At 42.5% G+C, this 22,015-nt stretch overlaps 1 protein-coding gene across 1 annotated transcript in view; it reads left to right on the plus strand.

The window, feature by feature from the left end:
* raly (RALY heterogeneous nuclear ribonucleoprotein) overlaps window positions 1-22,015 on the plus strand; it is a 100,841-nt gene that overhangs the window by 8,059 nt on the left and 70,767 nt on the right. Inside the window, exon 2 of the mRNA XM_068595181.1 lies at window positions 19,864-19,923. The gene's annotated coding sequence lies outside the window, so the exon portion shown is untranslated. The remainder of the gene's footprint in view (window positions 1-19,863; window positions 19,924-22,015) is intronic.

Genomic DNA, 22,015 nt, shown 5'->3' on the forward strand with positions numbered 1-22,015 from the left:
GTGATGGAGCGAAGGAAGAAACTAGAGATTGAGACATAAACTCATGTTTACAATGTTTACTGAGGGAAAACATCAAGAGAGAAGTCACTTACAGAGACTTCTATACAACCAGAGGAGTCGCCCCCTGGTGGTCAATAGAGAGAATGCAGCTTTAACACATGAAGCATAGACTTCTATACAACCAAAGGAGTCGCCCCCTGGTGGTCAAGAGAGAGAATGCAGCTTTAACACATGAAGCATAGACTTCTATACAACCAGAGGAGTCGCCCCCTGGTGGTCAGGAGAGAGATTGCAGGTTTAACACATGAAGCATAGACTTCTATACAACCAGAGGAGTCGCCTCCTGGTGGTCAAGAGAGAGAATGCAGCTTTAACTCAGTATTTCTGCACAGTGGCAGATAAAGATTAGACTACACACTAACATTATAAGTAGTAGGAAGGTTGTTTAAAATAGTTTTTCCGACTCGTGAGAGTTAAAACTTTTCCAAAAAGACACAACGCGTTGAATGAAGTCAAACTGTGGGCACAGCCGGCTCCCTCTCTGATTGGCTTGAGCCCGCTTACTTCCTCCAAACACACCTTTTGATTAATTAAAGAGACTAAATGCTACCTCTTTTGCGGCCAGATGATGCTCCGTTCAATTAGTAAAAGTGGAGCTGGACGCGTCCTAAATGCATCTGGCACTGTGGGCGTTAGACCAGGGCCACGAACAGCCCACAGCTGATGGGACGTGTTGGGGATTGATCCGGATGAAAAGTCGAGGTCATCATCGAACTTGTTAGGATTCATCTGGAGGGGGAAACGTGAATGTCTGGGTGGGAAAGAACACATGCCATGTGCGATGCAGTGAGAAGTTGTTGAGACGTTCTGCGTGTTCATAACACGTGTGAACGGTCATGGGGTCCGTCCTCTGGGCGATGTGTTCAATGCTCATTGGTCCTGGACCAAAGTCTGCCGTCTTTCTCTTCGTGTGGAAGAAGACTGAGCTGATTGGACGATCTTGTTTTTAATTTCCACCTTTCTAGTACATATTACGATCGTTATAGTACATACTACCACCTTTCTAGTACATATTACCACCTTTCTAGTACATATTACCACCTTTCTAGTACATATTACCACCTTTCAAGTACATTTTACCACCTTTCTAGTACATATTACCACCTTTCTAGTACATATCACGACCGTTATAGTACATATTACTACCTTTCTAGTACATATTACCACCTTTCTGTACATATTATTACCTTTCTAGTACATACTACCACCTTTCTAGGACATATTACCACCTTTCTTGTACATATTACCACCTTTCTAGTACATATTACCACCTTTCTAGTACATATTACCACCTTTCAAGTACATTTTACCACCTTTCTAGTACATATTACCACCTTTCTAGTACATATCACGACCGTTATAGTACATATTACCACCTTTCTAGTACATATTACCACCTTTCTTGTACATATTACCACGTTTCTGTACATATTACCACCTTTCTAGGACATATTACCACCTTTCTTGTACATATTACCACCTTTATTGTACATATTACCACCTTTCTGTACATATTACTACCTTTCTAGTACATATTACCACCTTTCTTGGACAAATCACCACCTTTCTAGTACATGTTACCACCTTTGTAGTACATATTACCACCTTTCTAGTACATATTACCACGTTTCAGACATTGAATGTTTTTCCACTTTTATCTGTAGCTTGACGTGCTCTCTGCGGCGGCTCAGAGGAGGAGAGAGAGACGGAGAAGTGGCGTTAACAAGGTTGTGAGGGAGGCCGAGTCAAAGGCAGCGATCTGATTGGTTCAGGCTGGTTTCCCAGCAGCAGCAGCCGAGGACACAAATGTAGAGTTTCATTACCTGCTCTGCTCTGACCTTCGGCTGCTCTGATGATAACCAGCTTATTAATATGACTCCTCTGTGTGCGTGTGTGTGTGTGTGTGTGTGTGTGTGTGTGTGTGTGTGTGTGTGGGTGTGTGTGTGTGTGTGTGTGTGTGTGTGTGTGTGTGGTCTAATTACCGTCCCCAGGCTCTATAGGTGTTTCTGCATTAATATCATCATCGTTGGCTAATTTCCTTCCGATGGCGGTTGTTTCCTAATCAACCTGAAGCTTTGTCGTTCCGCTCGATTCAACTCGTCCAATAAGAGACGACGGCAATGAAAAGTAACGCACATGTATGTTCAGAGACACACAACACAATGGTTTAGAAAGTGTAGGGAGAAAAATGAATAGAGATGATGAATTAAAAGTGTTTGTTCTAAGATAGATGCAAATGTAGATGGGTTACTTTCTGATGTTGCATTACTTAAAACACACACACACACACTTCACATACATTTTTTTCTTCTTTTTTTAAAGATACAATAATCACACAGCTTCTTTGACTTTTATTGAAATGTTTGGTTTTTGGTAACTAAAGACTTTTGAATAAATACATTTAATGTGAGATCAAGTACTTTGTTTAAACGCTGGCTTCTGTATATATATATATATATATATATATATATATATATATATATATATATATATATATATATATATATATATATATATATGTATGTATGTATGTATGTATGTATATATTTTTTTTTATTTTATTGATTAATTTATATATATACATACATACATATATGTATTTAATATTAATTATATATATATAATTATATGAATAATTAAATACTTAATTATTTATATAATTATGTATTATATATATATACTGTATATAATAAATAAATACATGTATTACACATAAATAAATAGATTACCATATATTTATGTGTGTATATATATATATATATATATATATATATATATATATATATATATATATATATATATATATGTGGTAATCTATATCTCAGGGGCAGTCAATAGTGAGAAAAGTAAAGTATTCAGACTCGTTGTTAGTTTGTTAGATGTGAGTGACACCAGCTACCTACGCTCCTCCCGCCCACACAGTTTGATTGACAGCTGATCTCTGGGCAATGCGGCGCAGCAGCAACAATCTGCAGAAGAAGAAAGAATTGATTCCTTCGACATCCCTCTGACCCTTTTCCTTCAGCGTGAGCTTCCTGCAGGAGCTCGTCGGGGGAAGCGAGGCTGCACATGATGCTCAATTAGCAAAAAAACGCCTCATTATTCGCAGTCGCCGTCCGCGTTGGCGTCCTCGCTCGAACGCCGCCAACAGCCTCTGGCTCCCGTTCCCCCGTCATCCATCATCTCTGACCCCGGCCCTCTCATCCGGCCTCTTGACATGGTGGCCGTCGCCGCTCTCAGCTCCTTGTTTTAAACCAACACAGTGGCGAGATCTGACATTCGCCGTTTTCGTTCACTCGGCGGGAACCTCCTTAAGTGATGCGCTCGCCTGTGGTTTGATACACGACCGCATTTTTTCCATCTGCGAAAGCTTTTTTACATTCATTTAACCGCCTCATCCATCAATCTTAAGTACCTCCCATGTGGGGTTTGCATGTGTTGATGGATGGGACCTGGCGAAGTGCTCGGATTAATCCTTGAAGGGAAGAGTTCACTCCCTCTCTCTCCTGGCGTTCTGCCTTGTTGTTGCTGCATCACAGCCTGGATTCAAAATGTAGTTTGTAATTTTAATTTACAGACCGACACAAAATAGACGAAATGTTTTGTTGTTTCTGTGGTAATATGAACTAGAAAGGTGGTAGTATGTACTAAAAAAGGTGGTAATATGTACTGGAAAGGGGGTAATATGTCCTAGAAAGGTGGTAATATGTACTAGAAAGGTGGTAATATGTACTAGAAAGGTGGTAGTATGTACTAGAAGGTGGTAGTATGTACTAGAAAGGTGGTAGTATGTACAAGAAAGGTGGTAATGTGTACTAGAAAGGTGGTAATGTGTACTAGAAAGGTGGCAGTATGTACTAGGAAGGTGGTAGTATGTAGTAGAAGGTGGTAGTATGTACTAGAAAGGTGGTAGTATGTACAAGAAAGGTGGTAATGTGTACTAGAAAGGTGGTAATGTGTACTAGAAAGGTGGCAGTATGTACTAGAAAGGTGGCAGTATGTACTAGAAAGGTGGTAATATGTACTAGAAGGTGGTAGTATGTACTAGAAAGGTGGTAGTATGTACAAGAAAGGTGGTAGTATGTACAAGAAAGGTGGTAATGTGTACTAGAAAGGTGGTAATTAGTACTGAAATGTGGTCATATGTACTAGAAAGGTGGTCATATGTACAGGAAAGGTGGTCATATGTACTAGAAAGGTGGTAATCTGTACTATAAATGTAGTAATATATACTGAAAAGGTGATAATCTGTACTATAAAGGTGGTATAATGTACTAGAAAAGTGGTAATCTGTACTATAAAGGTGGTCATATGTACTAGAGCGTCGGTTGAAGTCTTGTCGGCCTCTCGGGCGGCTCACTGGTGAACGAATAGGTTCTCATTAAATTAAACGGGCGCCTCAGGGAGTGAACTCATACATTCCTCACATCAGGATAACTTAAGTTTTACCTTCTAAGCCCCCAAAGTGAAAATGTGCTGGTCAGCAAAACTCCAGATACGCCGACACCTCTCCAATAAGAGGATCCTCTCTCTCTCTCTCTCTCTCTCTCTCTCTCTCTCTCTCTCTCTCTCTCTCTCTATATATATATATATATATATATATATATATATATATATATATATATATATATATATATATATATATATAGGAACAAACAGGATCAGAAGCGTCTCAGGAGCAGAGACGACGTCAGAAAGATCATTTCCAGTAAACTCATCAGAGTCAATGTGCTGCGTCAGTTTCATTGATCGAGAGACGGAAAGACGACAAGAAAGACGGAGGGAGGTTGAATCAACTCTGTGCGTCGTCAGTATCCTGCTTCAGAGGAGGGATGGACGGATGGAGAGGTAGAAGTGAAGGAAGGATGGAGAGTTCATCAGTTCGCTCCTCCGGTACGCTGCATGTGTCTCCCACTGCAGAACAGCTACCAAGGGAGGAGAGAGGACGCAAGGAAAGGACAAAAGGGGACGAAAGGAGGAGGGAGGAAGGCCCTGATTGAAAGGAGGGGAGAGGAAGTAGGAGGCATTGGAGGAAGCGAAAGATGTAAAAGAGGGACAAAGGAGAGAAGATGGGAGGAAACATGATGACTCGGATCAGATGTGATTTTTTTTTTTAATGTCTTGGGAGGAAAAAATGACAAACCATGAGAAATATTTAGTAAATTCAGCATTTTATCAAAACAAAAGGTTAAAAACAAAAACATGAACAAGTGGCTAAACAACAACAAACAGGATGTATTTGAGACGACAATGGCATCAAAAAAGGTTGCAGCATGGAATTTTTAAAAAAATTAAAAAATCCCAACTCGTTTTTGTGTCGTGTTGAATTGTGTGTGTGTGTGTGTGTGTGTGTGTGTGTGTGTGTGTGTGTGTGTGTGTGTGTGTGTTCCCGTGGAGTGTGAATGTAAATCAAAGTGAGGAATATTCAGTGTTTCTGTGGGTTTTTTATCACTGAACCCCCAAAGAGAAGCACAAATGTGTAAAATTGCTTTGGAACGCTGACAATTATACTTATGCCGTGTGTGTGTGTGTGTGTGTGTGTGTGTGTGTGTGTGTGTGCGTGTGTGTGTGAGCTTCGACAAATACAACACGGCTCCTCTTCATTCATTCTCTTTCGTTTACATGTGCACGCTTTTTTCCCCCATTTCCAGCTAATTAACTTGTGTTTCACGCTGAGCGTGTGTGTGTGTGTGTGTGTGTGTATGTGTGTGTGTGTGTGTGTGTATGTGAAGCTACTTAAGACCATTAACATCAGTAGCTGAAGGAAATACGTACAAAGCAGCGTTTCTAGTGTTAATCTCCAATCACTTCATGATTTGTGTCACATTTCTGCTTCCTGTTTGTGCATCTTTTGTCTTAGCGTCAGCTGTTACACAGAAGACTGGAAACGAAGGGAAACATGTAGCGTGACTCGCTCTGTTGCATCTAAACGTCTCACACACACAGAGATGAAAACAGAAAACATGAGTTGTGGTTTTAAGCGGAGTGTTGTGTTCACTTTCCTCAGGAGAGCTGCAGTCGTATGGAGGTCGATTTGTGTCATTTTAACTGAGCAAATTTCTAGTTTGTAAGTAAATTATCTCCAAATCTTTGCTCTCAATTAAAAAAATTGCTAAAAAAAAGCTTGAAAAAAGAAAAAAATATGATCTGAAAATAAATGCTCAAAACTAAAATGTGCTCTTAAAAAAAAGAAATTTGCACTCAAAAAAAAAAAAATCCTCTCAAAACTAAAATTTGCTCTAAAATAAATGTGCTAAAAAAAATTTTGCTCAAAAAAAAAAAAAATCCTCTCAAAACTAAAATTTGCTCTAAAAGAAATGTGCTAAAAAAATTTTGCTCAAAAAAAAAAAAAGTTATCTTTTTTTTTTAAAGCAATTTTTTTTAGAGCAAAATTTTTTCTTGAGAGCAAATTATTTTATTTTTTGAGCAAATTTTTTTTTAAGAGAATATTTTTTTGCTATCAACAAAAACAAATTCCCTTTCTTAGAGCATTTTTTTTGGAGAGCAAATTTTTGTTTTGAGAGCTTTTTTTTGAGAGCAAAGATTTGGAGATATTTTACTTACAAACTAAAAATTTGCTCGCGTAAAAAAGACACAAATCTACCTTCATACAGTCGACGATTCCTCGTCATTAGCGACGTTATAGATGGATGGATGGATGGATAGATGGATAGGAAAAATTTGTATCACGTGTGTTTGTCCGTCAAAAGCCGTTCCTCACACCTCAAAAGAGAACAATATTTTATTTTTCATTTTGTTACTTGCTGTCAGAGCAGCTGCATCCCACCACGCACTAAAAAATGTGTGTGTGTGTGTGTGTGTGTGTGTGTGTGTGTGTGTGTGTGTCGGTCCCAGTCAAAGGCCGGCTGTATTTCATTCGAAAGCTTTTTACCGGCAGCCTTTCGGACCGGATACGAGGCCTAAATCCTCGTTGTGACATTTCAATTTAAAACGTATGAAAGATAGTTCAGCTGTCACACCAGAGGAGATGCTCTTTGATTAAAAACACGGCGCTGCGGCATTCTGGGAAAGAAGAGCCAAAGACAATGCACTGCCAAAATTAATAATAATAAAGAGCGAAGTTTATGTAAAGGATGGAGTTAATCAACTGTGAGGATCACATCGCTCCGGTGACGACAAAACCAACAATTGTGTCTTCTAGAGAGCCATGATGTATGTCTCACGATGTATGTGTTGGTGTGGAGGGGGTCGTGAGCAGGTTATTGATACTGTTTATTGGTCCTTTTTCATTATTTTGAGAGAAAGGGAAGTCCAAAAAGACAATTTATGAGTAAAAGAATCAACATTTTTTCATTATTCTTGAATGTACGTTGAGTTTTTTTTTTGTTTTTTGGCCATTCTCATCAGCAAAAACAGTAGAAAACTGAGCATTTGTGTTGTGCTCGTTGGCAAAGTGTTGTGACAAGCTGCTGCTTCCTCTCTTTACACCTTTTACACCTGCGAGGGCTTTGTTTGCATTGGTGAAAACTCCAGCGTCTACTGGAGTAAAATGAAGACTCACTCTGGGTCTGTTTTGTTCCCTCTGGCATGATGGGAGCCTCACGCTGTACTGAGACTGTGTGTGTGTGTGTGTGTGTGTGTGTGTGTGTGTGTGTGTGTGTGTGTGTGTGTGTGTGTGTGTGTGTGTGTGTGTGCGTGTTCGAAGTAATCCACAACCCCCGTTAGAGACGAGAAGCAGAATCCTTCTCAATACTCCGGAGTTCATAATGTTTTGTTTGTGGTTCTGTTGCTTTTAAGTGCAAATTAGAGAGTACTCAGAAACTGCTGAGTGGAAAGGTAACGGCTATGTACACACACACACACACACACACACACACACACACGTACACATACAGTACCTCCCAGCAAGACGACAATGATTGATTCAATTATGACGTGCGGGCAATTTGTGAACAGGTTATTAACGGAGCGGGAATACGCAGTCAGTCGCGTTATCTAATTTGTGTGAAACCCTCATCATCATCGTTTCCATATTCCACTTTCGGCTCCGAGCCGAGGTGATGAAGGTCTGTGGTCTCGTCCACACTTCACCACTAAAGGAGGGATTAAACACACGAGCGCTCCAACCCTGAAGCTAACGCTCAGGTTGTTGGGGTTTTGTTCCTGATGTGTGAAGTGGGAACGCCGTCCTCTCCACAAAATACACCAACACCCCCGTTTTACCACTAAAGATCCTCACCAATGAAGATCCTCACCAATGAAGATCTTCACCAATGAAGATCCCCACCAGTAGAGATCCTCACCAGTAGAGATCCTCACCAATAAAGATCCTCACCAGTAGAGATCCTCACCAGTAAAGATAAAATGTGACCAGTAGATCCTCACCAGTAGAGATCCTCACCAGTAAAGATCCTCACCAGTACATATCCCCACCAGTAGAGATCCTCACCAGTAGAGATCCCCACCAGTAGAGATCCTCACGAGTAGATATCCTCACCAGTAGAGATCCTCACCAGTAGAGATCCTCACCAGTAGAGATCCTCACCAGTAGAGATGCTCACCAGTAAAGATCCTCACCAGTAAAGATCCTCACCAGTAGATATCCTCACCAGTAGATATCCTCACCAGTAAAGATCCTCACCAGTAAAGATCCTCACCAGTAGAGATCCTCACCAGTAAAGATCCTCACCAGTAGATATCCTCACCAGTAAAGATCCTCACCAGTAGATATCCTCACCAGTAGAGATCCTCACCAGTAGAGATCCTCACCAGTAAAGATCCTCACCAGTAAAGATAAAATGTGAGCGAGTCAAAGAGGATTTTCTGGACTTTTGTGGGAAAACCCGTGAAAAAAAAGGAACTTCCTCGTCCGATATTTGGAAGATAAGTTGAAAGTGAAAGTCGTCTCTGAAGGTCGGATGAAAATGGTATTTGTGCCGTTTCTGTCCCTTTTCTGGCATCCTGGTCTCCGGCGCTCGGTAACGACATTACAGGAAGAAGAACTCCACCGAAAGGTCGAAGCAGGAGGTTCAATTTGATTCAAGTCAGCTCAAATTTGTTCTTAATGTGCGTTCAACACAACAGGGTTTGTCACCACAGACATCGCAGAGACCGACAACGTGTGAGAGAGACACTGAGTGTGTTTAAAGACAGCGAGTTGTGACGGTGTGGAAGTGTCTAATACCTGCATTCTCTCTCCTGACCACCAGGGGGCGACTCCTCTGGTTGTATAGAAGTATATGCTTCATGTGTTAAAGCTGCATTCTCTCTCCTGACCACCAGGGGGCGACTCCTCTGGTTGTATAGAAGTCTAGGCTTCATGTGTTAAAGCTGCATTCTCTCTCCTGACCACCAGGGGGCGACTCCTCTGGTTGTATAGAAGTCTATGCTTCATGTGTTAAAGCTGCATTCTCTCTCCTGACCACCAGGGGTCGACTCCTCTGGTTGTATAGAAGTCTATGCTTCATGTTTTAAAGCTGCATTCTCTCTCCTGACCGCCAGGGGGCGACTCCTCTGGTTGTATAGAGGTCTATGCTTCATGTGTTAAAGCTGCATTCTCTCTTCTGACCACCAGAGGGCGACTTCTCTGGTTGTATAGAAGTCTATGCTTCATGTGTTAAAGCTGCATTTTCTCTTCTGACCACCAGGGGGCGACTCCTCTGGTTGTATAGAAGTCTATGCTTCATGTGTTAAAGCTGCATTCTCTCTCCTGTCCACCAGGGGGCGACTCATCTGGTTGTATAGAAGTCTATGCTTCATTTGTTAAAGCTGCATTCTCTGTCCTGACCACCAGGGGGCGACTCCTCTGGTTGTATAGAAGTCTATGCTTCATGTGTTAAAGCTGCATTCTCTCTCGTGACCACCAGGGGGCAACTCCTCTGGTTGTATAGAAGTAGAAGTTTTGTTGTAGTATTCAAAAGTCTTGCATCACATAACTCAGTAATTCTCCTCATGTTTCGGTCATCAAGGAAAATTCCAGCACATTCTTTGGAGGTTTTTTAAATATGCAAATGTGCAGAAACGCAGCCGGCCGTCGAGCTGTGAATAATGCACACGCATGAAAGATGGGGTCATATTAATGGTGTCAATGGTATTAATATGGATCGCTCAATCATATGTGTGTGGCGATGAGGTTATTGGATATTATTGAGTAATATGTTTGGGCGGAGAAAGACGCTTTGACCTTTTCCCGGTGCATCTGATTACTGTCGGCTTCGCTTTACTCCAGGTGTGTGTATTGTGTATTGGGGGGGGGGGGGGGGGGGGAGGTGTTGGCTTTGAGGGGTTTGGTTTCATCAGCAGAACCTGTGATTGGATTCTGGTGGCGATTCTCTGCCTTCACGTGGTCGTTTATTACATTTTTGTGAGAAAAAAAAATGTAATTTAGCCTTTTTTTTCATCCTGGATTTTGTGTTCAAGTGACAACAAAAGAAAACATGATTTAAAATAGATAGATGCACTTAAAGGACTGTTTTTTTTTAACACTGAAAGACTCCGATTGTTATGAAAAAAGTGTCTGACAGCAATATGGAAAGAAACCAGACAGAGGAATTAAATGTTTTAATTTTACTTATGGCTTATGCTGCGGGAGGCGTGGCTTCTGATGCAGGAGGCGTGGCTTCTGATGCAGGAGGCGTGGCTTATGCTCATTTGCATGGCGTCAGGCAGACACAATACACTGCACACATGATAATATGTTAGCGGACGGGAGCAGGACGGTAGGAAGGAAGCATGACTGGTGACGGTAGACGATGTCTCCATCCAAAAGTAAAAATGTCTTTTAGCTCGTGCCGTCCACCGCATTACGTTTGATCTGTTTTTAACACTAATTAGAGGAACTTCAAGCCTCTTGAAATACTGGATTGTCGACTGCAAACGCCATCCTTCTGTTTGAAGCTACGCTCAAAAGCTTCAGGAAACTTTTTTGATCATCGGCGTTCCTTCAGTGGAGATGTTACAGACTTTGCAGAGAGAGTCTGGAACGTGATAGATCAACATCTTACCGACACTTTTAATTGTATTTATTTATTTTTTATTCGTCTGAATCAACACAAACTCCTGATTGTCGAACACTTTCTGATAATGCATTTTAATCTGCTTAAAGCACCTGACAATTACAGCTATAAGCACTAATACCCATAATTGTTGGTTTTAGTGAAGTACGTTACTTGTATTGTTCATTGTGTGCACTTGACCTAAAGTCATTATAAAATACAATAGTGTGTGTTATGGTTATTGCTATGAGGTTAGCTTGAAGTGTGCATCGCTGACACAGACTTGCTCTGGAGTCGCTGGTGTTTTACACGGCGTCTGCATCCAGAAACACGACGACGCGTTCACATTTAATGAGAGAAATAGAAAAAAGAGTTCCCACGAAAGATGAGAGATGTCAGATTCTCCGCCGCCGCGTGCCGCTGCTCCTGCGCTCTAACTCACGACTAATCAGGTGAATCCGCCGTGTGTTTTTTGTGCATCCCCTTTTTCTCTAACGAGGGATCCTTAACGAGCGTCCTTAACGAGATGTCGCCCGGGGCGCCGCCGCCGCGTCAGACGTCGGCGTCCCGGAGCGGGAAAAATTTGCCGCCGTCGCATCATATTATTAAAGAGGTCGATGTCACCTGAGGAGACATTTAGAAAGACACTGTGTGCATTCATTACACGAGGCCTCGTACGTTAGTGCCTCGCTGACTTTAATCCAATTGTTGAATTTCAAACCGCTTGTGTGTGGGATTCAGCTTAATGTTCTTTCTTTCTTTATAACTGTTGCTCTCTCTTGAATTGCTCTTTTTGTTCCTTTCTTTCTTTTCTTTTAAAAGCCTGAGGTGTCTGGCAAAAATTTTTTTTTTTTTTTAAAAACGAGCCTCTGCTCCACTGATGCCAACTATTCATTTATCTCTGGGTGTTTTTGTCTGACAGTGGCGCCAAACACCATGTTCCCGGAGCGGTGACGAGTGCTGTGAACACACCGAGCGCGGCGCCGCCGCCCCGTTTACCTCCGTGACGAAAAAAGAACTGGTCTGTTTTTTTTGTGTGAAGAAAACTGATAGTTTTGTGTTCACTTTTCTTTCCTTTTTTGACACAGACATTTCCAAACCAGCAGCTCCATCCTGATATGACGCCTGATTACATATTCTACAGAATATTGGCGGAGAACCATCGTCAGAAAAACTTTATTTCACACTTAGATTAATAACGTTAAACTGGTTAATTAATCTGCGTGTTCATGTGCGTGCTGAACCGCGAAGGGTGATTCGTAACGATCAACCTCGAGCTAACTACGCGTAAAATTTGGATTATAAACCTCTATTTATTTCCTTAACTTAACCCGTGCGGCTTCAATATCTAATCATTTAGCTAATTTGTGGATTTTTACGATTCAAAATTCATCAGCAGTTGCTCCCACCACCTCCACAGCGCTAGCTAGCGAGCAAATTCTTGCGTCAGCTGCTGCTAGCGCTCGGTAGCTAGCGCTAGCAGCAGCTGCCTCAAGCTGAACTGTTTGAGGAAACAACACTGAAAATTTAGCAGAAAAATAAAAAGTGTTGTCAGCGCGACAACCAGCGAAGGTAACGGGACCAGCCGGGCAGCAACTGTAGCGGCAACGATAGCGGCAGCAACAGCGATGTGTTCTTCAGCAATTTCCCCCTTATTTACCGAACACGGGTTAAATGCAGAGACCAAATTTGTAAGTCAAGTGACAGCTAAACGTAATGTAGTTAATCATAAATAAACTTTTTTTTTTGTTTATGCATATTTATGAGGGATTGGTAGGGCTCACCCAAATACAATGTGTTGTGCTCTAATGTGGCAGTGTTTCTCACACACACTCTTTAGTCTAGTAACCCATTTTAGTGTTTTTAATTGGATTTCCTTCAGCCAATCCGCACCGCTAAACATGCAAAAAAATGTGTGTCTTTCTTAAGATAACTATATCACATGTTCGTCGTCACAGCTGGCGTTTAATGACGGCGCTGCTGCCGCTTCATCGTCTGGTCTGAAGTCATGGAAAGACATATTTTGTCATATAAGAAGAAGAAGAAGAAGAAGAAGAAGAAGAAGAAGAAGAAGAAGGTGCTAGAGGCTACATCAGCCGCTACTAGCATAAGTCTCAGTTTCAGGCCTGTGCAGAAGAAGAAGGTGCTAGAGGCTACATTAGCCGCTACTAGCATAAGTCTCAGTTTCAGGCCTGTGCAGAAGAAGAAGAAGGTGCTAGAGGCTACATTAGCTGCTACTAGTATAAGTCTTAGTTTCAGGCCTGTGCAGAAGAAGAAGAAGAAGAAGAAGGTGCTAGAGGCTACATTAGCCGTTACTAGCATAAGTCTCAGTTTCAGGCCTGTGCAGAAGAAGAAGAAGAAGAAGGTGCTAGAGGCTACATTAGCCGCTACTAGCATAAGTCTCAGTTTCAGGCCTGTGCAGAAGAAGAAGAAGAAGAAGGTGCTAGAGGCTACATTAGCCGCTACTAGCATAAGTCTCAGTTTAAGGCCTGTGCAGAAGAAGAAGAAGGTGCTAGAGGCTACATTAGCCGCTACTAGCATAAGTCTCAGTTTCAGGCCTGTGCAGAAGAAGAAGGTGCTAGAGGCTACATTAGCTGCTACTAGTATAAGTCTCAGTTTCAGGCCAGTGCAGAAGAAGAAGAAGAAGAAGAAGAAGAAGAAGAAGAAGAAGAAGAAGAAAAAGTGGAGTTGAGCAGCTGTGTGTCGTCATTTACTTTGTCAAACTGAAAGGACCGCCTTCGCTTTTCATGAGGAGGAAGTTTGTTCGCTGCAAGATCAAAAAATCCCTCGCGAGGATGAAAGGAAACTTGGCCCAGATGAGCAGAAGAGCTATACTGTAAATGCAAAAAGAAAAAGAAAAAACTTGATGGCAATCAAAGACGGAGATTATTCCTTTTAAAGAAAAAGATTTAGAAATCTCAGATTCAAGAATCGAAATAGACGTGCGCGTCTTTGTGCTGCCAGCTGACGTCTTTAAAGTGTCTCCGGTCAGCCAGCGTTTAAGTGTGTGTGCTGCCAGGAAACACTTGATTGGGTATGAAGTGACTCACACACATAGAGTCCATTCTGGTTACCATATACAGTAATGGGAAGATAATCACACGGGTAGCTTTCATCCCTTTTGTGCTCCAGGGATCCGTGTTTCATTGTGTGTGTGTTTTGATTTATTGATTCACACCAACGAGCTCGTCGGCCACCTGGGACGCGCCGCTTCCTGTCCGTCCGCCCCCTCTTACCCAGAAACCTCGGGTTGGAGGCAGAATTCAATATTACCTTGAAGCACAGTCGGGGACATTGGTTTAGTGGCGACAACACAAACAGATAAAAAAAATAAATTAAAAAATAACAGAATACACCAGCTGGATGTCGTGAAATAAAAACATTAGCTTATCTTTTGTGTTTAAGAGACACTGAGTTCTGAATAGTGAAGCCAATGTGGAAGTATCTCTCCTGGTTGTATAGAAGTCTATGCTTCATGTGTTAAAGCTGCATTCTCTCTCCTGACCACCAGGGGGTGACTCCTCTGGTTGTATAGAAGTCTATGCCTCATGTGTTAAAGCTGCATTCTCTCTCCTGACCACTAGGGGGCGACTCCTCTGGTTGTATATAAGTCTATGCTTCATGTGTTATAGCTGCATTCTCTCTCCTGACCACCAGGGGGCGACTCCTCTGGTTGTATAGAAGTCTATGCTTCATGTGTTAAAGCTGCATTCTCTCTCCTGACCACCAGGGGGCGACTTCTCTGGTTGTATAGAAGTCTATGCCTCATGTGTTAAAGCTGCATTCTCTCTCCTGACCACCAGGGGGCGACTCCTCTGGTTGTATAGAAGTCTATGCCTCATGTGTTAAAGCTGCATTCTCTCTCCTGACCACCACAGGGCGACTCCTCTGGTTGTATAGAAGTCCATGATGTCTATACATAGATTGTATCTCACACACCCACTTTAACAATACACTTTTATCTCGCCTTTTATCTCTTTTATTTCCATTCGCTCACTTTTCACCCCAAGATATTACCCATAATCCATCGCTTTGGTGTCAAAAGTTCACTCGCTGCCCACCCGTCTCTCGCCTTCATCTTCAGGAAATTCTGTCGGAAGGGGGGGTGGATCATTTCAGAGTGTCAAAGCCGGACATTAAGAACATTAAGTGGAGTTAATACGGCGGTCTCCAGACGCTAATGGCTTCGTTGCGAAATTGGTTTGAAAAAATTCAATTTAATTCCAAATTGCAGCGGAAGCTCCCTCGTCCTTCTGGCTTACTTAACGGAAAATAACTTTAAAATGGTCGGGCAAGTTGTGATGAAGCACGAGGCTGATCTGGAGAAATGAGGGGAAAATAATTAAAAAGCGTCGCCCTTCAGGGCAAGCTGGGTGGAAGAGAGAAGAAGGTGGGAGGAGATGAAGACTTTCGGCAGTGATAGAGGGTTGAAATGAAGATGAGACTAAAAGCAAGTGGAAAGATGGTAAATGTGAGAAGAAGAAGAGACATAAGGTCGATAAGATACTGAGAGTTAAAGACCAGGAAAGTGCTAAAGAGATAATGTGGGATACTAGGAACAAGGTTGAAAAGAGAAAAGTGAGTGTGATAAAGACCAGATGGAGCAGATAAAAGGATCGACGAAGGCGAGATGAAGTGCAAATACAAAGGAGGAAGAGGGATGAGAATGAAAAAAGGGAGCAGGAAAGAGAGAGGGAGAGGAAGGACCGTAAAGGCCACAATTGAGATGCAAAAAACACCGAATTTCGGACAACGCCCATCTCCAAATGCCACCTTTTGATTGGATATCATCTCAACAGGACGATGGGACAAGAATATAAATACTGTCAATCTTTCTTATCGTATCAGACTTTGGTCATATCACTTCCAAAACGTCCTCGCTTTCTTAAGCGGCAAAAGCTGAATCAGGGTCCGAGCGACTGACGTCGTCAGCCAGAGAAACTGATCCGTTTCTGATTATTATACCAGATTCCTATTTTTCCACATTGGACTGCTTTTTGGGGGACTTGTCATCCCCCAAAAGCCACTAAATTTGGAGCACTTGTCAGGCCTGGTGAAAATAGCCATCAGTATAGGTGTTAAAAAAAAAAAGTCTCTCTAGCGCCCCCTAGAAGTTGGACCGGCGACGCCCCTCGCCCAGATTGACCGTCACACATGTCCAGCTCCACCTGCTCTACAAAAAAGCCTCTTAGACCCATGAAGTCCGCCTACTAAAATTTTCCGCCATTTTGAATTTTGTGAAAAACACTTTTTTGCACTTTTCTCCTAGAACGCTCGGTCCGATTCATACCAAACTTGCTGTGCATCATGAATGGAGTTGTATCATCAAGACTGCGTGAGAAGCATTTTGATATCTCATTGCGTTGAGGAGAAACCAACCAACTAACATCTTAGGGGGGGTGTCTTGTTTTTAAATACTCATAACATTAAAACTATATGCACTAATGACTCCAAACCTTTTTTTGTATGTGCCCGTGGCATCCCTTAACGTGCAATAAATCAGTTGTGTGACGCATGTTTCCAAAAATGTGGGTTATTGTGACCTGAACCAAACTGCTCCACAGGAGCTTCCCAGTCTAAAGGACTGCGGTTGAACTGGGACCAGTTGGTGTCATCCAGCGTTCGTAGCTTTAAGTTGTTTCTTGTAAAGAGGCTAACTATATTCTTAAAACACTGTATGCATGTGTTGAGGGTAAATTGTCAGGTGTTGCTGAGGAATAACGTTTCGTGAGCTATCATACAAACCGTTTTATGAAGATACGTTGACTATTGCATCCATGTTTCAGTAAGCACTGAAACCAAATGTCTTCATCCTAAACCTTGTTTCCTGTGAAGACAGACGTTTATTTTCTGCATGTGACGAGCAGAAATTGACACGTGTTGCTGGTTAACCTTTTGTAAAATACCATAAAAACCACGAGAGGATACATGGACCCAGGGCTCTGGGTCCATGCTGAACAAAACTTTCTTTGGTGAAGCACAAACTTCCCTCGGTTAAATAAGTAATAAGCCTCGCGCTGAAAGTTTAATTCTACAGCAACGGGGTTATTGGCAGTGAAAAAAGGACCTCCGGTTCCGAGTTGTGTTTGAGACATTAGTTTATAGCCGGGTTGAAATAAGGAGATGAATTATTAAACGCACCTCGGAAAGCAGATACTAGTCTGGCCGGGCCAGTGTTTAGCCTGCACCGCACAAAGAGCACAACACTGTGTATGGCAGACAAGCAGTGACTCTGTGTCTGCATTGGAGTCCACTAGAGGCTGTTCACCACCGAAGTCCATGTGTTGTAGTCGTAGAAACGTTACATTCTCTCTCCTGACCAGGGGGCGACTCCTATGGTTGTATAGAAGTATATTCTTCATGTGTTGAAGCTGCCTTCTCTCTCCTGACCACCAGGGGGCAACTCCTCTGGTTGTATAGAAGTATATTCTTCATGTGTTGAAGCTGCCTTCTCTCTCCTGACCACCAGGGGGCAACTCCTCTGGTTGTATAGAAGTCTATGCTTCATGTGTTGAAGCTGCATTCTCTCTCCTGACCACCAGGGGGCGATTCCTCTGGTTGTATAGAAGTCTATGATTCATGTGTTAAAGCTGCATTCTCCCTCCTGATCACCAGGGGGCGACTCCTCTGGTTGTATAGAAGTACACACTTCATGTGTTAAAGCTGCATTCTCTCTCCTGACCATCTTTGACTCCTCTGGTTGTATAGAAGTACACACTTCATGTGTTAAAGCTACATTCTCTCTCCTGACCATCAGGGGGCGACTCCTCTGGTTGTATAGAAGTCTATGCTTCATGTGTTAAACTGCATTCTCTCTGCTGACCACTAGGGGTGGCTCCTCTGGTTGCATAGAAGTATATGCCTCATGTGTTAAAGCTACATTCTTTCTCCTGACCACCTTTGACTCCTCTGGTTGTATAGAAGTACACACTTCATGTGTTAAAGCTGCATTCTCTCTCCTGACCACAAGGGGGCGACTACTCTGGTTGTATAGAAGCATATATTAATGACTCTACTTCTCTCTTGACCTCATGGTAGAGAGTAAACACGTTTTTATACCAAAATCTAACTAACAATAACCCACAAGTACTTTGTTTTTGTCTATGCAACATAATTTCCCTTTTTGTATTTAGGAAGACAATTATAATTTGTCGTTACAATTTAAGTGATATTTTCATTGTCGAGTTCTTGATGGTTTTATTATATCGCTGCTTTGTAAACAACACAAATGCCTCTTTTTGTTTAATTAGGATGAGCGGTCTCGCTGAATCCCACCAAAACAAAACCATCTGAGTGTAAAGATAAGTGTGTGTGTGTGTGTGTGTGTGTGTGTGTGTGTGTGTGTGTGTGTGTGTGTGTGTGTGTGTGTGTGTGTGTGTGTACATTTTAGATGATTTGACCCTTTAACTCAGGTCACAACAATGAATAAATGACTCTGCTGAGTGTTTGTAGCTCACTTTCACGTCTGAAGCCTGTTGAGTAGTTTTGACAGTGTATAATGATGTGGCCTGACCCCCTCCACCAGCACGGAAACACAGTTTTATTGTGTGTTTCTTTGTGCGTCTGTGTGTGTTTTTTAATATGACTTGACACTGCCTCGCTTCGATGCGCACTGTAGCAACACACACACACACACACACACACACACACACACACACACACTCCCTTCCTTCGACCTCTTTCCAGAGCGCTACTCTTCCTCGCTTGAATAAACTCGTCCATTGTGTTGTTTTTGTTTAGTTGTTGTTGTCTTGGTGAAATGAACAAGCTTGTTGGGATTTACTTGTGACCTCGAAAACCAGAAGCTTTTCTTGCGGCGAGAAGCTGGCGGTGTTGGCAGGTGCTTCAGGAAGAAACAGAAGAAGAAGAAGAAGAAGAAGAAGAAGAAGAAGAAGAAGAAGAAGAAGAAGAAGAAGAAAGAATAGAGTTTGTAAAGAAGAACTCTGAATGTTGAAGACAAAAGAACAATCAGGAACAACAACAAGTAAACACTTCTCTTTGTGACACGACGCTCTTCTCAGCATCGCCCCGTGTCCTTGTTGGTCTGTGTTTGGGCTCGGGTGGAAGACGCCGCGTGTGGGACGCTGTTGTCGGGGTCGTTGGTTCGAGTCCCGGGTCGCTGCCGACTGATGAACTCCAGTCGATGTGTTTCGAAACGGTTTGGAGACGCTTGTAGTCGCAGCAGTGCATTGTGGGTAGCTCGTCTCATCGAAGATTATGGGATGGTCCATCATGCTGACACCTTTGTGTGTTTATATATATATATATATATATATATATATATATATATATATATATATATATATATATATGAACGAAGAGCAGGTGTGAGAGAGGAAAGCAGAAGGTGTAGAATTAACAACCATTTATCATTGTATAACTTATAAACACCCACAGATTCAATATAATTAAGTGTGGAGGTAACACAGTCATTATCCACACACACACACACACACACACACACACACACACACAACAAAGGTTTCCTCCAATTACGTCCGGTCGCAGTAGAATCCTTATTGTAAACATAATAATACGTCTGTGCTGCAGGCCGTAAACATGAACACCATTATGCTCACAGTGTTGAGGGCATGTACTACACACACACACACACACACACACACACACACGCAACCTTACATTGCTGTCTTTGTGAGGACACAATAAAAACACGAACTCCGGGTTTTATAAATGACAGAAGTGTAAATCTTGAAACGATCTTCCATAAGAAGAGAAAAACTAAACACTCTCCAGAAACTAAGCGGAGTGTTTTGGTGATTCATACATAATGAAACTGTCATCTCTCTCTCTCTCTCTCTCTCTCTCTCTCTCTCTCTCTCTCTCACAGGTCCCAGGTAAAGACTCGTTCTCTCGGGACGTCTCACGCGTTCCTCTGGCCGACAACAGGGTAAGACATTGGAATGTAAATTTGGCGCACTGGCCCTTTAAATTCCAGCCGTTGTTGTATTGTTCACTGCAGTGACATCCCATAATATACTGTCAACAATGTCATGGGGACTCTGCTGTCTCTTGTCTCCATGGTGACCATGTCAGGAGATGTCAGTAACCTGTCAATCACTTTGACCGACCAGGATGAAAGCTCCTCCCACATTTCACCCTCAGTCATCCTGTTTCATTCACTTCCTTCTTTCCTTCTTCTTGGCTGACTTTCTCCTCTTGTTCTCTTCCTCTTCGTGTGTGTGTGTGTGTGTGTGTGTGTGTGTGTGTGTGTGTGTGTGTGTGTGTGTGTGTGCACCAGCAAGCAGAGAGTCATGACTTTGCATCCAATTGCTTCATTAAAGTATTTAGTCAGGCCTTTATTTAGGCGAAGCTGTGCGTGACGGCATAGAGCTGATCCTGTATAAACATATACTGTGTGTGTGTGTGTGTGTGTGTGTGTGAACATGTGTGTGTGTGTGTGTGTTCCTGATCGTTACGAGTGAAGTGTCCGCCCCCGTGTTTCTGTCTCAGCGGGTTTCTTTCAGTGCATTAAAGTGAATCGTGTCTCATCCTTAGCTCCGCCCCCTCAAATCACTTCTGGTTCCAAGAAACCAAGATGGCGACGGCCAAAATGCCACACTCGAGACTTCAAAACCACACTTTATATCCAGTCTATGCTCTTTTACATGCATACGGTCTCTTTTGAAAATAAAATACACACTTTTAACACAACAAAACGAGATGGTTAGGCTTGGATAAAAATAATAATGAAATTTGTTGAGTTAAAAAATAAAACAACCATTCTTGCGCAATTTGTGATAGCGTTGACTTTGGTTCCACATGGGACACAAACAGAGGTCTCCTTGGTGAAAGTCTGTGTGTGTTTTACCCATCCCACACACTCTTCACGAGGACTTTCTCGTTCTTCACACCACGCTAGTTAGTTAGCTCGGTGCCTCAGTATCGGACGTCGAGCGGCCATTTTGGACGAGTTGGGAGAGGTCAGGGTTACAAGATGCCATCTTGTTTGTGGGTTCTGAGAGTCACGAAAGTCTCGACGTGTCGCAAATGCGGCACAAAGGCGACACGGCGGGACCCCGAGCTCCTCACAGCACGAGTCTTGTGTGTTCTCTGACAGTTTGTCGACAGCTTTGTCACGTCTGCACACTTGTCACTTGTCTCTTATTTGGAGACAAGAGCTTCTCCTTTGTGAGCATCGTAGTGAAAGCAAAGTACGACATAGTTCCACCTTCAGGGTTTGAGTCTTAAACAGGAAACACATCTCGCCGTTAGCCGGCATGAATGTCACAGAGAAAACAAAACCTGCAGCTTCTGCATCCTGAGGGATTAATATCCAAAACCAGAGAGAACGGGTCAAACTTTTAGGTGTGATTAATATTTCACTGTTTGTGTTTCCACGCCGAGCAGAATGTACAACATGAGAGATATCGCAGTGAAGTCGAGTAGAGTGTGAGGGGGGAGAGAGAGAAAGGAGAGAACGGTGGAGGTAAAGAATAGAAAAGAAAGAGGAAAACGGGGAGAAAAGGGAAGAGAAAGTGGTGAAGAGAGGGAGAGATTAAACTGTGTCTCACCCTTGTTTCTACTTGACTGAGCATTCAGCATCTTTCACCCCAGGGCTCTGTGTGTGTGTGTGTGTGTGTGTGTGTGTGTGTGTGTGTGTGTGTGTGTGTGTGTGTGTGTGTGTGTGTGTGTGTTTGTGATTGACTGCAAAAACAAACCTAAAGGTCAAAGGAGAAGCTAAAAACATCGACGAAAGCAGGAAGGAAGTCAAGATGTCAGCCAGACTAAGGAAGCGGGTGACCGAGTGAAGGACGGGCGGTGAACACATCCTTCACTCTGTCACTCCATCACTCTCTCACTCTGTCACCCTCTCACTCCGTCACCTGCAGTTCGCGTCCCGTCCAGATGTGTTGAACTGTGACGGGAGGCTTGAAAGAATGACGAAAATTTGACTTTTAAAAAACAAAACAAATCCAAAGGAGTTTAGAACTAATCAAACCGACACACACACACAGAACATAAGTGTGTGTGTGTGTGTG

This window comes from Clinocottus analis, unplaced genomic scaffold, assembly GCF_023055335.1.
Source record: "Clinocottus analis isolate CAN_PGR_092001 unplaced genomic scaffold, fCliAna1.0.p SCAF_3, whole genome shotgun sequence".
Taxonomy (NCBI): domain Eukaryota; kingdom Metazoa; phylum Chordata; class Actinopteri; order Perciformes; family Cottidae; genus Clinocottus; species Clinocottus analis.